At 41.6% G+C, this 14,024-nt stretch overlaps 1 long non-coding RNA gene across 2 annotated transcripts; it reads left to right on the forward strand.

Moving 5' to 3' along the window:
- The first annotated feature begins 206 nt into the window (after positions 1–206).
- LOC130152789 (uncharacterized) lies at positions 207–10,156 on the forward strand. Of its 2 annotated transcripts, XR_008823110.1 has the most exons (4): positions 207–454; positions 1,380–1,422; positions 8,198–8,268; positions 9,228–10,156. It is a non-coding gene; the product is annotated as an uncharacterized LOC130152789 (long non-coding RNA). The 2 variants fall into 2 exon arrangements; XR_008823109.1 differs by lacking the exon at positions 8,198–8,268 and having other exon boundaries at positions 9,224–10,156.
- Positions 10,157–14,024: the final 3,868 nt, after the last annotated feature.

The following is a 14,024-nucleotide window of genomic DNA, read 5'->3' on the forward strand; positions in this document are numbered from 1 at the left end:
TGCCCTCCGTAATCATGAGCCCATCTCTAATGTTTCTTTTGTTCAGAAAAGGTAAACTCTTCTCACTTTTCAGTAGCAGATTACACAAAGGGAACTTTATGGTATATATTACACTCACAAAGCAGTTTTCTCCATCTTGCAATCACTTTAAAGAAAAAAAAAAAAAAAAACAACTTTCTTCTTATCTCATCTTCCTTCCTGCATGAATGTCTGAGATAATCAATGAAGTTCCTGTGTAGAGAATAAATTGAGCTCGAATGGCTCCTCTTAAACTGTACAATCAAAGAAAGTGGAGGGTTTTGCTGATGATTTTGATATTCAGTTTAACTTTCTTCACCAGGCTGTCAGCTCAGTGAAAGTGAGGTCAATCTGACCACACTCTTCCTAAAGGATCCTCTTCAGAACCATCTACTTGAGTATACATCTCCTGACAAATCAATGGCAGAATCGAGAGGTATGTACTTCGCCCAGAAACCTGGGGGCTGATTGTCCATCTTACGCAGCCGTTTCGGTGAGTGCAGCATGGGCGCAAGTCAGTACCTGATAACAATAGTAATGTTTAGCATATGTATCCCCGTGATGTAAATGCCTGCCTGAAGGTGCAGGACAACAGAGATGCAGACCTCTGTCCTACAATGTAGAGAGATTCAGATGATGGGAAGTATGTGGGGATATGGGTGCACATGTGCACACACACACACACACACACGGAACTGTTTCTGTGAAAGGGTGGTAAATGAGTGACACTCGTAAACTAAGATTCTGGAGTTGCTGATTCAGAAATCTGAGTTTTTTACAGGGCAGATATTGGGAGGGAAAAAACTAAGCAAAATATAGGAGCTTGCAGAGGCCAAGAAACCTGCCTTTCCCTCTTTCAATGTGATTTTGCATTTCTTGGCCAGGAACACTTGCTGCGAGATCTGGGGTAGGGGTTGTTGTGCTCCTGAGAAGTTATAGAATGGTGGGGCTGCTGCACAAGAGCAACACAAGTAAGTGTAATGAACGTGACAAAATGCCCCCCAAACATCCTTTTGCTAAATTATCCAGATCCAGACAAATTTCTCAGGAGCGATCAACAGTTGTTTGAACCAATTCGGATCTGTCTCTAGGGTTACTACCCTCAGACATTTACCAGCGTGGGACTTTCCTGCTCAAGATGAGAAGGGAGCAAGGAGGTGAGAAGAGAGAGTAGGAACAAAACTCAAGGGCAGAGATCTGGAGTGCTAGAAAACTGGTTAGCTTGAGAGTTCCTTAAAATTCACACCTGGTGTCACTGAATCTGTGCCTTGCACTTGGGCCTGAGAGGTTTCATTGGTGAATCAGTTTCACCTGATCATGGACAAACCCCCATCACTCATCCTCCGCCTTTCCTCCCATAGGTTCTCTTCTGATCTTGTCTGCATCCTGATGTGAAATGAAGTGGTATGTATGAGAAAAAGGGTATTACATCCTGGGTAATATCCATTATGTTGCTCTCTATTAGCTCTCAGTTCTTGGGAGTGCATTACTGCATTACTTCTTTTGTGCCAATGCTATTCCATCGAGGCCAGTGCTGGCTTACTCAGTTGTATCAATGATTTCTTCTAAGGTGGCCTAGACAATATGTTGTAATATATATTATACTATGTGATTTTTAAATCAGCCTTCAAATGTATTCTAAAAATTTTGCAGCTCTTCAGCCAAATCCTGCTGTCCATCATGTGTAATGATGATTGCTGATTAGCAGAAAACAAATATAGAGGTGATTTTTAGACACATAAAAAAAGATCAGCTGAGTGAAGACAATCCTTTAGGAAGCTTAGGAATGAGAATTCTGCTTTGACCCGTATTGTAGAAAGCTTTTCATTTGTCTTGTAAAAGAAGAAACAAAATACATTAAATAATTTTGGAATTGTATATGGTACAATACAAAAGTGTCAAAAAGTTAAATATGAATTGAGACATATTTTCACTTACTCTGAATTACAATTGTATTCAGATAATTTTTTCAGCTGCATAAATGAACTAAAGTTTATTCCCTCAATTTTAAGAGCATTTAAATAATGCTACTTTTCTGTTTTGTGAATGCATTTTTAGACAACTAAGATCACATTTCTATTCTGGAAATGTTACAATATTTTAAAATAATTTTGATATGTAGAAACATTTAAAAGCTTTTTTTATAAAAAGATTTCTTACCATGCTTATGTTCTTCCCAGGAGAAGTTGTCATTACTGCAATGCTTTTAATATTCCTTTGTATCCCATATTAGCAGTGAATGATGCTAACATACAATTGTTTTTCTTAGCAATGTATATTGTATAGTCAAACTTTCTGTGAATGGTGATTGATATTCATTAACCCCAAAAGTCTTTAGCCTAATGCGCGGTGCAGCGTGATGCAGACTGTGTATGTAGCCAACCTGTCACAAGTAGAGAGGGCAAAGCTGCTGTGTTCCTCAGTACAACTTAGAAAGAATTGCGGTAATCGGCTCCACTTGCACCATTTACAGCTGCCTGGGGGTTGCTCTGGTTTGTGCTAGATAACCTAGAGCATGTACTGTGGGCAAAACTATATCACATTATATATTCCCACAGAGAAAAGTGCTGCCAGCACCCTGTGGGGCAGGAGTGCTGTCCCAGCAGAGGGTGCCTTCCCTGGATTGCCTTACGCGTGCTCCATGCACGTAGGCAATGCAAGGGGCAGGCACAGGAGAGGCGGTATTTCTGAGTGGCCATGTTAAACGAGGCCAAACTGAGGATATGCAAGACTCAGGCATGATTCCCTGTTGCCAGCCGTGCTCCATCCCTCAAACCTGAGCAGGCGATGTTTAGGAAGCTCCCTGCAGTCAGGGAGTCCTGACCTCTCTCTCACTATGACCACTCAGCTGGCCCAGATTTTTTTTTTTTTTTTTTTTTTTTGGTGTGTGTGTGTTGGGGACACATTTCTACCCAAAGGTAGGGCTCCACCTGCCTTCTCACCCCAGATTTTCAGTGTTTCATTGTATACTGGCCAAACGATGCTGCCTGTTTATCTGAGAGATGAAGTTTAAGAATAGAAGTATGTGCAAGACAAAAGAGAGGAGAGGGGTGGAAGGAGACAGTACTGATGCTGGTAGGGGTAGGTGAAGAGCAGGAGGGCTGCAGGATGTTGATCAGAAGGACCAATCTGGAAGGCACGTAAATCCATTTAACAGCTTGAAAACGGGTAGCCACATTAAAGGAAGTGGAAATAAAGTCAATTAGAGGCAAGAGGCATTAGTTGGGAGTGTCAGCTGGTGAACGGTGCCTAATTTGATATAGTCTAATCACATAGTTTGGCTATTTGATTACCAAATTGAGATCCAAACACTGCTCCTTCCAAGCAATCACTTCAGAAAAGAGGGTAGCTGGAATCGTCATGAGATCTGATCCATTCCTTAATTTAAATTAATTTTAAATAGCTGTAACACATGGGATGTAAAACCCAAGAAGCAAATAGTTGCTGAGACATGTGAAACATGGCTTTTCAGGGAAGCTGAGGCCACAGGGATAAGGACTGGGAGTTGGGCTAACCTGTGAATGTGCATGTGGAGTTTCACACACGTGTGCACTGGGAATAAGCCTGCAGAGACACTTCCCTGGCTGCTGTGCTCTTACTCTCTTACTCTCTATTGATAGTTACTCCTGTTCAGATGAAATGGGTCAAGAATGCCAGGAATCAGCTCACTTCCCAGTGATTATCCAGTGGAGATGAATTAGACACACATCCGAGGGTTGTATGTACCTTGTACACCTTCATAAGAGCATGGGCAACCTCTCTAGTGCTGTTTACTATCTAGCATTAACAGAAATGGATAGCTAGGGGAAAAGCAGAGGAAACAGGAGACTTATAAAGTGATTTTTTTTTTCCTGACAATCAATGGTTTAGCAATTTCCTGAATCAGAGGTTACATCCAGACTTAAGAAGCTATCCTCTGTGAATTTGTCCAGTCTCTTTAAATCTGTAAGTATTTTTGGCCTCTTATACTGCAGCAGAAAATGTGCACAATTATATGCTCTGAGGAAAAAATGGCTTCCTCTTGTAAATGTGGTGCTTGCTCATTTCATTGGGTGCTCCTTCCTTCTGACACTGTGGGAAGAGTACCAACTATATTCTGGGCTGCATCAAAAGAAGCATGAACAGTAGGTCGAGGGAGGTGATTCTCCCTCTCTACTTTGCTCTTGTGAGATCCTACCTGTGGAGTGCTGCATCCAGCTCTGGGGCCCCCAGCATGGAGGAAGTCCAGAGGAGGGCCATGAAGATAACCAGAGGGCTGGAGTGCCTCTCCTATGAAGACAGGCTGAGAAAGTTGGGGTTGTTCAGGCTGGAGAAGAGAAAGCTCTGGGGAGACTTTACAGCAGCCTCTCAATACCTAAGGGGAAGTACAATAAAGCTGGAGAGGGACTTTTTACAAGGGCCTATAGTTATAGGACAAGGGCGAATGGCTTTGAGCTGAAAGAGGATAGATTTAGATTAGATATTAGGAAGAAATTCTTTACTGTGAGGGTGGCAAGAAACTGGCACAGGTTGCCCAGAGAAGCTGTGGGTGCCCCATCCCTGGAAGTGTTCAAGGCCAGGTTGGATGGGGTTTTGAGCAACCTGGTCTAGTGAATGATGTCCCTGTCCAGGGCAGAGGAGTTGGAACTAGATGATCTTTAAAGTCCCTTCCAACCCAAAGCATTCATGATTCTATGGTATGATTCTAAGAGGAATAATCAATGCCTGCATGCTTCTGCTGGGCAGTTTGTAGCCTTACACATCTCTGTCAAGTCCCCCTCAGTTCTCAATCTTGCTCACTAAAAAGTGTGAATTTCTTACATTTGTTCTCAGCCATGGTGCCCTTCCCTCGTCTTTTTCTAGCTCTTTTTCATATTTGATGACTGGGTCCAGGCATATTGTTCAAGGTTTTCCTTCCTCTGTCTTATTTGCCTGTCCAGTCGTTGTTATCCGTGTTGCAGGAAGAGGACTTCTCTGGCAATTTTGCCACTGTATTCCTGGAAGTATTTTGCCCATTCTGAAGCTTATCTGAAGGCTGGACACAGAAAGAGCTCTGCCCATATTATAAGCAGTATTTCTAGTGTCTGTGATCTGCTAAAGTGGAACAAGACAGTGCAGTGTGTATCTCCTTTAAAGGACCTATTTGATGTTACACTGTGTCTGTAATCAAACGGGTCATGATTCAGCATGAAATTATCCATCTTTGTGCAGAGAAACAGCCTTAGTGAGATGCTTTGAGTTAGACATGTGCTTAACTATGCAAATTGTTTTAAACCACTGATGTAAAAGGTGCACATGGGACCAGAGAGATGTGAAAACTTTGATTCCTGCTTGCTAGCACATATAAGTGTGGACAATGCCAAACTTATGCTTCAGAGAAACAGAAAATCACCCCTACAAATGCCTCCATGTATAAGGGAGCTGCTCCAATTTGCACGAGAGCTGAAATGTAATCTAAGTTCTTCTGAGCAGGTAGCTGTGAGTATCAACTAAGAACAAAAGAACAAGTGAAAGAAGTATCCTAGGCAATTTTTGCAAAGAATTTCTGTTTTTAGGTTGGTCTGCGGGATCATCAGGATTGGACCTTAACACTAGCAACCTCCAGCAGACTGCAATGTCTCTGCCTTCAATACACTTCCACCCCTGTGTGTTATACAGCTGTAATACTGAACACACGAGACAGACAGCTGCCCTGAGGCATTCTCTGTAAAAACTTTCATATCACAACAGAACTGAACGTACCATTATAACGCCACGTCTCCTCTTCTTCGTGGTAAGAATTGTTCTGAAAACCAGAAAATGTCATGGAAGTGTTATAATAGACACATTCAGAATATATGGGTGAATTAGTTGTCCCCAATGATGTATTTAAGCTGTTCCTTCTACTATACATAGAGCAGGTTAAATATAATTAACGTTGGTCAAAGGGTCTTTTTTCTTTACATACTTTATGAATGTATTACCACAATTATCAGGAAGGAAAAAGGGAAAGTGTATTTCTTAATATCTGCTGGTATAAGCTCCTCTATGCCATTTCCATCGCAGCACATTTTTGCTCTCAGAGAAGCATGAATATTTTCTCTTTCCCTAAATCCCATAATTGTTTTATTGCTACATTAAAAAATGTAAATAATCATTCCCCTCCCCATAATAAATTAGACACAACCTGTCTAGCTCTGAAAATGAACATTTCAATATCTTCAGACACACAATGACATCATATCAATATTTAAAATCATTTTATGCATGTATTCCAGGTTGTCCAACTTCATTAAGGGCATTCATCAGCCCTCAGGCTACAGTGTATTCCCATCGGAGTTGTAGGCCTCAGGCCCTACCAAACAGAAATTTAAACTAACTTGCCTTTTTAATTCACATTATTCTCAAATATTCTCTTTTTTAACCCCCTGCCATGACTAAGGCATTTAGACCTGGCTATGATTTTGTGCACATCAACATTTAACAGACAAAATCCCAATTTTTATGTCAGAACTTGAGTACATGAAAATAATAGTCTTTCCCCTTTAATATCTCTTCTCTTTCCCCATCTGTCCCTGTTTCCTGGGTGCAATAATAACTGTACTTCTTTTAATGTTGTATGCCAAGTTAGTAATTTGAGCTACAGGTTGATAGGGATATGGGGTTGTTGGGTTTTTATGTTTAAAAATTTACAAACATTTCAAACATATTAAGTTTCATTCTTTTTATTTCTCTTTCCAAAATAATTAAAAAAAAATCCTCTTGATCTATTTTTTATTCAGCTGAGGATGCACAGCATGGATAAATATCCCTGCTAGTGGCATCAAACTAGTATAAAAAAACTATTTTATTAGTATAAAATTTCCCCCTACCCCTCCAAAAAACCCAATCAATCTTCCCATTGTTCTGGTCTATGGGATGACTGGGGATCTGCTCCCCAAGATGTTTAATGACCTCCAACATTCCCAGGTAAAACTCACACACACTGCATGACACAGGAAACAAAATCATATCAAAAAAACTTTCTTTGCTACTGGCCAGACAGTGTAGATTTGGCTGCTGATTTAACCTCCCAGATTTGTGTGGAAAGGATTTAAATGTCCATAATTTGTTACAAAAAAGGATGGAAGCGTGTAGAAGTAGCCAGCTTAATATAATTTGCATCTGGGGATGGAACAAGCCTGAGAGAGATATTGGTGACTGAAAACGTAAAAGTTGATGCAATATATCTCAGAGTTAATAGCTCTTCTGACCAATATGTTCTGACCATGTTATAACTTTGTACGTGGCCAGAGACCTGGCAAGTGTAAAGACCAAGGAAAGATGAAAGAAAGAGAAATTAAAAGAAAAGAAAAAACCTAGTGACTGCAGGGCCAGCTTTTGGATCTTTTTTCATAAGTAGCATTTTTTTAAACAATGGCACTGCTCTCGATTTCCTTCTGCCCTCTGCATCTCTCTTCCCTCTCCCTTCCCGCCTTGTTTCAGTGTTCCCGAAGCCACTTTTTTCCTTAGTCACTCCCTTTTTTTGCTTTGTTCCTCTGGCTTTCACAGCCCTCTGGATTGAAGACCTCTCTTATGGCACACAATGCAGTCTGTCAAAGTAAGGGAAGTTCAACCTGCCCCGCTTGCCTGGGGTTCCTTTGGTGGTGGTACAACTAATCGTTGTCAATGCTTTATCCTTATAGAAAGAAACAGATACTGTCTCTCCTGTTGAGGTCCTGGATACAATTCCCATCCAGCAAAGCTCTGAGGTTCAGTTTCTCAAAGACATAGAAATCCACAAAAAGATTCAGCCTCCTAAGGCCAAAGTTTTCTGTCTGAAAACACTATTCAGCTCAAGGCAAATGGAAGTGAGTCAAAGGCTTCCATCAAGCTGTACCTCACCACAGCTAAGCAGCAGCTTGAAATATTCCCACTGCAGCCCAGAAAGCTCCACAGTGGCCTTGTTTGTTTTTTTTTTAAACCTAATTATTATCAGACTTACTCCTTTAAAAGTACCCAGAAAAATGTCCCGCTGTCCAACCATGAGGTGCTCTGAGTCATTTTGCCTCCTGTCCCAGTGGGGATTATCCTTATTGTGGTGGGGTCTGCTGTGCCAGGCATGCCAAGATATCTTCACTTTCAGGGTTCACCTTGAGGGCAGTCCTAGGGGAACGTGCTGCTGGTGACAGCCGCCCAGTCAGTGAAGACAGTCTGCAGCCTGCTTGTTTTCTCTCTACAGTCACCTGCCAACCTGATTATGGAAGAGTTGGAGTTGCTGGAGGAGTTTGTGTCCTTTGAAACTACTGGCAAGTACTGTGCAATAACTGAGTTGGCTTTCTTCCTGGAGATCTTGTCGTGGTGTGGCCCCTTCTCCACAGACTCCAGGGCAGACTGACCAACGTACTGCAAGAACAAGCTAATCCTAGCATTTCCATAGCTAGCCAGACCCTATCTGCACATGTTAAAAAAAAAAAAAAAAAAATCTCGAAAAGAGAAGATGCTTGAGACAGGGAACGACCCTGACTGTTTAAGTAGATCACTGAGAAGGGAGAGGGTGCTGGTGGGGGTGGTGAAAGGGCAGTCAAGATTAGATCTCTGGGCATTATTGCAGTAAGTTATATAAATAATAATAACAACAGGACAAGAGAAAGGGAATGGAGGATGTGAAATAATCATGGTAAGGATCAGGGTGTGAGAAGAGGACTTTGAAACAGAGCTGGGAAGGAAAAGAATCACTATTGCATGGGATGAAGACAGAAGACAATGGATAAAGAGGAAGAGATGTAGGGAAAGTGCAAGCACACAGGCAAAGAACAGAGAAGAGGAGATGTAGAAACACAGAGTAATCAAAAGAAGGAAAATATTAGAAAAACTGGAGAGAGATTGAAACCTCAGAAAGTCCAAATTTGAAGCTAAGTGAGGACAAAGAGGATGGAAAAGAAAAACATGTAAAAAGAAGGCCCAATAAAGAAATAACTGTAGAAAATATATTTAAAATAAAAGAAAAAGAAAGACAGAAAGAAAGAAATTCTGTGGAGATGGAGAGAGAATATGAGTGGGAACTAAGGGCAGTTTTCTTTTTTCTAAAGTACTGCAAGCCTTCCCATAAAAAGGGCTATATAAAAACTTGTCATTACTGTTGGTTATTTATGGCTCCTTTCTCATCAGGCAAGCTACACTGATGTAGTTATGTCCAGGCCTTGGAAAAGGATGGTGCCACTTCTGATGCTAGTTTAGATAAAGAGGTCTATGTTTATGTTTGCAGAGAGAATCTTATTTTCCTTGGTGGTGTGGCATCCTTATAACAGACCTGCACAGTGCAAATGAAAGGAGTTTGCTGGACTGGTGAAGCAATGTTTTCCTCTGGGTCTGGGTCTCCATGTCCACCCCCTGCCAGGACAGGTAAATCCCACACATGTAGTACCTGTACATATTGTTGACAAGTCTCTCCCTCTGTGAGGGATTGTGGGTGTCATGGGGATAAACATTTTGGGTCAGGCTTTGAGGTACCTTGGGGGAGGAGTGTGCATGGGGGAGGTTGCAAAGTGCCAGACTGTGCTGCACCTGACTATGGCCAAGGCATTTTGCTCTCTCATTTTCATGAACACATAATTCATTCATAAATTTTTAAAGGGGAAAGAATCATTGTTTAATGAACTTTTGTGAAGAAAACAGAGCGAGAGAGAAAAGAAACACTGTGGGCTCCTTACTCCCTAGACTTATGACCTGCATAACTTCAATCATTGTGTTATTTAGACAGCTTTCCTATTTAGCCAACATTAAATTTGTATGCTCCCACATGGTTGAGTTGCTACTTTTATTATCCATGCAGCTGAGATACTCTGAGGGAACATGATGGGTTGGGAGGAGGAGGGGAGGCGAGGACAGCCATCTCCAAAATGCAGTGGACATGTCTTTCTGGCTCTATGCTGGTTGCACTCCAGCAGGTACAAGCTGACGGGAATCGGCAGCAGCAGCCATGCGAACGAGGTCAGTGTTGGTTATTCTGTGGCTTTTTTATTCTTCTGAGCACTCTGAAAATGTGGGTGTGCATGTTAAAACTGCCCTATGAGGCAGCTCTGACATGTGGGGCTGCCTGGCACAAACACAGCACATAATAACACAAAGTATTTGGCAGCATTACAGGGCTAATCTTTACGTAACTGTTCCCGGACAACTTCTCTGGTGTGCTGAGCACAAACAAGCTTTCCATCAGCCTTCGGCTGCATGCAGATTGTCTTGTGTCACCTGCTTCTCTGCTGAGCAAAGAGTGGCTGTGGTCATCTTTTGCATTCATAACTGACTCTCCCTAAATTGCCTCCTTGTTTTCCAAGGCTATTTATGAAGAGGTGTGTTTGTCAAGAACGTCCCCTTTTGTAGAATTTTTCCTCTTAAACACAGATGTATGCAGGAAATTATGTTGTGGATTGTTTTCAGGAGAGCAGTGGGAAAACATAGTCTGATTTTTCAATGGTTGCTCCCCTGTTGATTAAAGTCATAGGAGGAGGGATATCTTTTATAGTTAAGACTATAAAAGTCCCTGGTGTGGGACTTTGGGGACCTGAGATTGGAATTATAATGTTGCATTCCTTCTACCCTTTGCCCCTCTTGTCAGATTTCAATGTAAGCTCTTTATGATTATCTCCTATGGTTTTGTTGCCTGGTTCAGTGGGGCCTGGTCTCCATTAAGGCTTTTGTGCTGCAGACAGCAACACCAGGGCACATACTGGCAGTAACAAAATCAGGGAAAGAAAATAATGACTAGAGCTTCCCAAGCACCTTTGATGGTAATGGGTTTCCTGCTCTTGCACGAAGGTGATCAGGCACAAACCTTTTCTTTGGCAGGCAGAAGATGAGTGTTTCTAGCTGTCCCCTGACCTCAGGTACCGCCATGCATGCAGCGCCACGTGGTGCCAACTCCCCACCCACAAAAGTCCTTGATTTGGGTGCTCTTTTCACTTAGCATTATGCAGCCACAACACATGTGCTGCTGCACAGCAAAGCCATGTGGCAAATATATAAAAGTATGTACGTTTCTGAATGCTGGAAGAGAGCCCTAATTTTGTTGGCAGCGAAGCTGACTCTCCTTCTTTCCTCGGAGTGGGGCCTGCAGCATTCCTCAGTCCCACAGACATAAACCCTCCCTGGATTTCTCCCAGTGTGGCGGCGGGCTGCCAGGCTGTGTGTTCGCCCTCGGCAGCTGCTCTGGAAGGGGCAACGCCTCTGCCTTGATGCTCAGGGAGACCGAGCTCCTGGCTCTGGGCTCGACTCGCTGCCTCCAATTCGATGCAGGTCAAATCCCAGACCCTCTCCCGGTTCTTGATTTAATCTTAGCTTGCAAGGAAATGTTGCATACCAGGAGGGAGGCAAAGCAAAGGGAGATTGCCAGACCCAAATGTTCCATAGCCGCAAAGATAGTTTCTAAATACTGAGCTTTAAAAATCATTTGGTTTCTGTGGGGAGGGGTGAGAATGGGGAGATCTCTCTATTTGCCTGCTGGGATTTGGAGTCTATAGTTTCCTGGGGATCCATTTCCAAGTTTTTATGATTAACTACAGAGGCTAGAAAACACACTTTTGTTTAAATGAAAGCTGAAATTCCCCCTAGTCCTACACACTGAAGATCTGGAGCTTTAACCCTGACTAAATCACAACAAAATCTTTAGAATTGGCCTGTGCAAGGTATCTCTCACCAAAGAAAGAAAAATCCATACAAAAAAAGTTGTTATGGAGTCCTGGGCAAGTGCAACTGTTAAGGGAGCAGGCACTCAGATACAACCAGGAAGGAGAGGAGGCATTTTCTGTGATGTGAAGGAAGTTCATGTAGCTAAAGGTGAGGAGATAGGGTCACCATGGTCTATTCCCAAGACCATCCTATCGCTCCAGTGGTGTATTGATTTGTGGATCTCTGCAAAGCATACAGACCAGGTCAGAGATGTCCCTATAATTCTTTTGAATCCCTTGAAGGTATGGATTTTTTTCTTTTCTTGCCTACTTTTTTCTCCATCTCCCTTTCACTTTCATTGGATTTCAGGATAGGAGGTGGTTAGTGTTATTATTTTAATTATTCTCCTCCTTTTGTTTTACATAGGGTTCAATTTTTAAATCATTCATGAGTTTGCCTACACTGATAGAATGCTTTTTGATTTGCTTCCAAAAAGAAGCGTGTGTTAAAAAAAAAAAAAAAGAAACTGAAGTGTTCCATCCTTTCCAAATGCAATGCTTAACTTTTTTTTTTTACTTTTTTTTTTTTTTTTTAAGAGCACTTCATTTTGGAAGTGAATAGAGTGCTCTGGGCACGGGGCACTGCAGACCAATTTAGATTTCCTAGATTGCTTCAATAATCTGAAGAGTACTCCAGCCATTTTTAACTATTCTCCACCACATGCCTGCAGACCCATTCATTTTTTGACTGAAGTGACTATACTTAGGATAAACTCTGCCGTTCGTTTGAAATTTTTCTGTTCTGCATACCCATAGACTTAAAATTCCAACACAGAAATTTAATACAACATTTTATTGTAAGAATGTGTTAACATTTCAAGCCATAACATTATTGGTCAACATTTTATATGCCGCACTCCCTGTCTGAAACAGGCACATGTCATCACTGCCAGTTTGCTGCAGGAGACGTTCCCATAATTAGGCAAGTGAATGTTAACAGTTTTGGGTTTTTTCGCTCCCAGTGTTTCTCCTGTATTCAGCCCTGAGATTCAGTTTCTTTTATGGGTTTTCAATCCACGGATTAAAATGCTTTTGCAGATAGTTAAAACACTCACTACCTTTATGGCACACATATTTTATTTTCAGTTTTGGTAGGAAGTGACGTGCATGACTAAAGATCTCACAGAGCATCTGTGGCAGAGGCAGGAAATAGTAAAAACACAAGCAATTTTAATCCTTTTTCTCTTTCCTGTTGCACACACTGCACTTGTGTCATATATGGTATAACACTGCCTGGTACTTATACTGTTGTATCTAGACTGTTACTTGTTGCTGTTCTTCAAGGAGCACTTATATTTTAAATAGCTCCCAGAAGAGAAAGTTTATGAGCTGTCCTTGAGGATTTCATGCAGTAATTCCCTCCCCTACCTTTACCTTGCATATAAAAAAAAAAAAGTTATCCTTAATTCATATTTCTGTAAAAGAATGTCTGCATTTCTAAGAAATACGAGCATCTTGTTCCAGGGAGGGTCTGTGCTGCTTTAACTAATTAAGGCTTAACAGTAGGGCAGTGTCATGCTATACTTTACAGTCTACCTGATATCTTATTGGATTGTGATCTAGCATTAAAATTATTGGAAGGCAGCAGTTTGCACTCATCTGCTGCTGGCATAACTTTTTGCTAAATGAGTGCCCGTCTTTCACAAGAAGCGTTAAGAGGGCATGGAGGAGACATGAACGTGCTCTGGACTGTGACCTCTTGGCAGTCTTGTGCTGCTCCTGGGGAAACAGCTGCCCTAAGGCTGGTTTTGTAGTCTTTCTCCTGCAGGGAGAAGCTTTGGTGATGCTTTAGCAACTCTGTGGCTGAGACACTATAGATAAGACCATGGCTTTTTTTTTTTTGCTTTTGTTTTGTTGCAGGTGCAGGAGGTGCAGGGCACTATGTATGTGTAGCCTTAAAGGCCAAATACTTGTACGGATTAAAGACTTTTTTGGATTGTTATGGCATGAGCCCAAGGACAAACCAGAACTGAGATTCAGGTTCCAGAAAATGTTCTACATCAGTTTGAGCCTGTTCTGTGCTTTTCTTCGGCTGATTTTGCAGTTCTCAACTGTTACTGAGAATTTTGATGAGAAAAATAGTCTATTAGAACATGAGTAATTGATGGACAGTGAAAAATATGGTAAACATAAAAATGCTGTTACTACTTAATATTTACTGAAGCAATCTGCATAGGAAACTCATGCTGTTTTCAGGAATCTTGCAGGCCTAGGATGAATTCTTCTGTACTAAACACTTTATTTTCTTACCTTACAAGATTTCTTTCTAAATTTAGTGTAGCTCTAGGAGCAAGAGAGATGGAGAATCCAGAACCTGAACTTGTGTGGTATTAGGATTTCAGC

Source organism: Falco biarmicus, chromosome 7, assembly GCF_023638135.1.
Source record: "Falco biarmicus isolate bFalBia1 chromosome 7, bFalBia1.pri, whole genome shotgun sequence".
Lineage (NCBI taxonomy): Eukaryota > Metazoa > Chordata > Aves > Falconiformes > Falconidae > Falco > Falco biarmicus.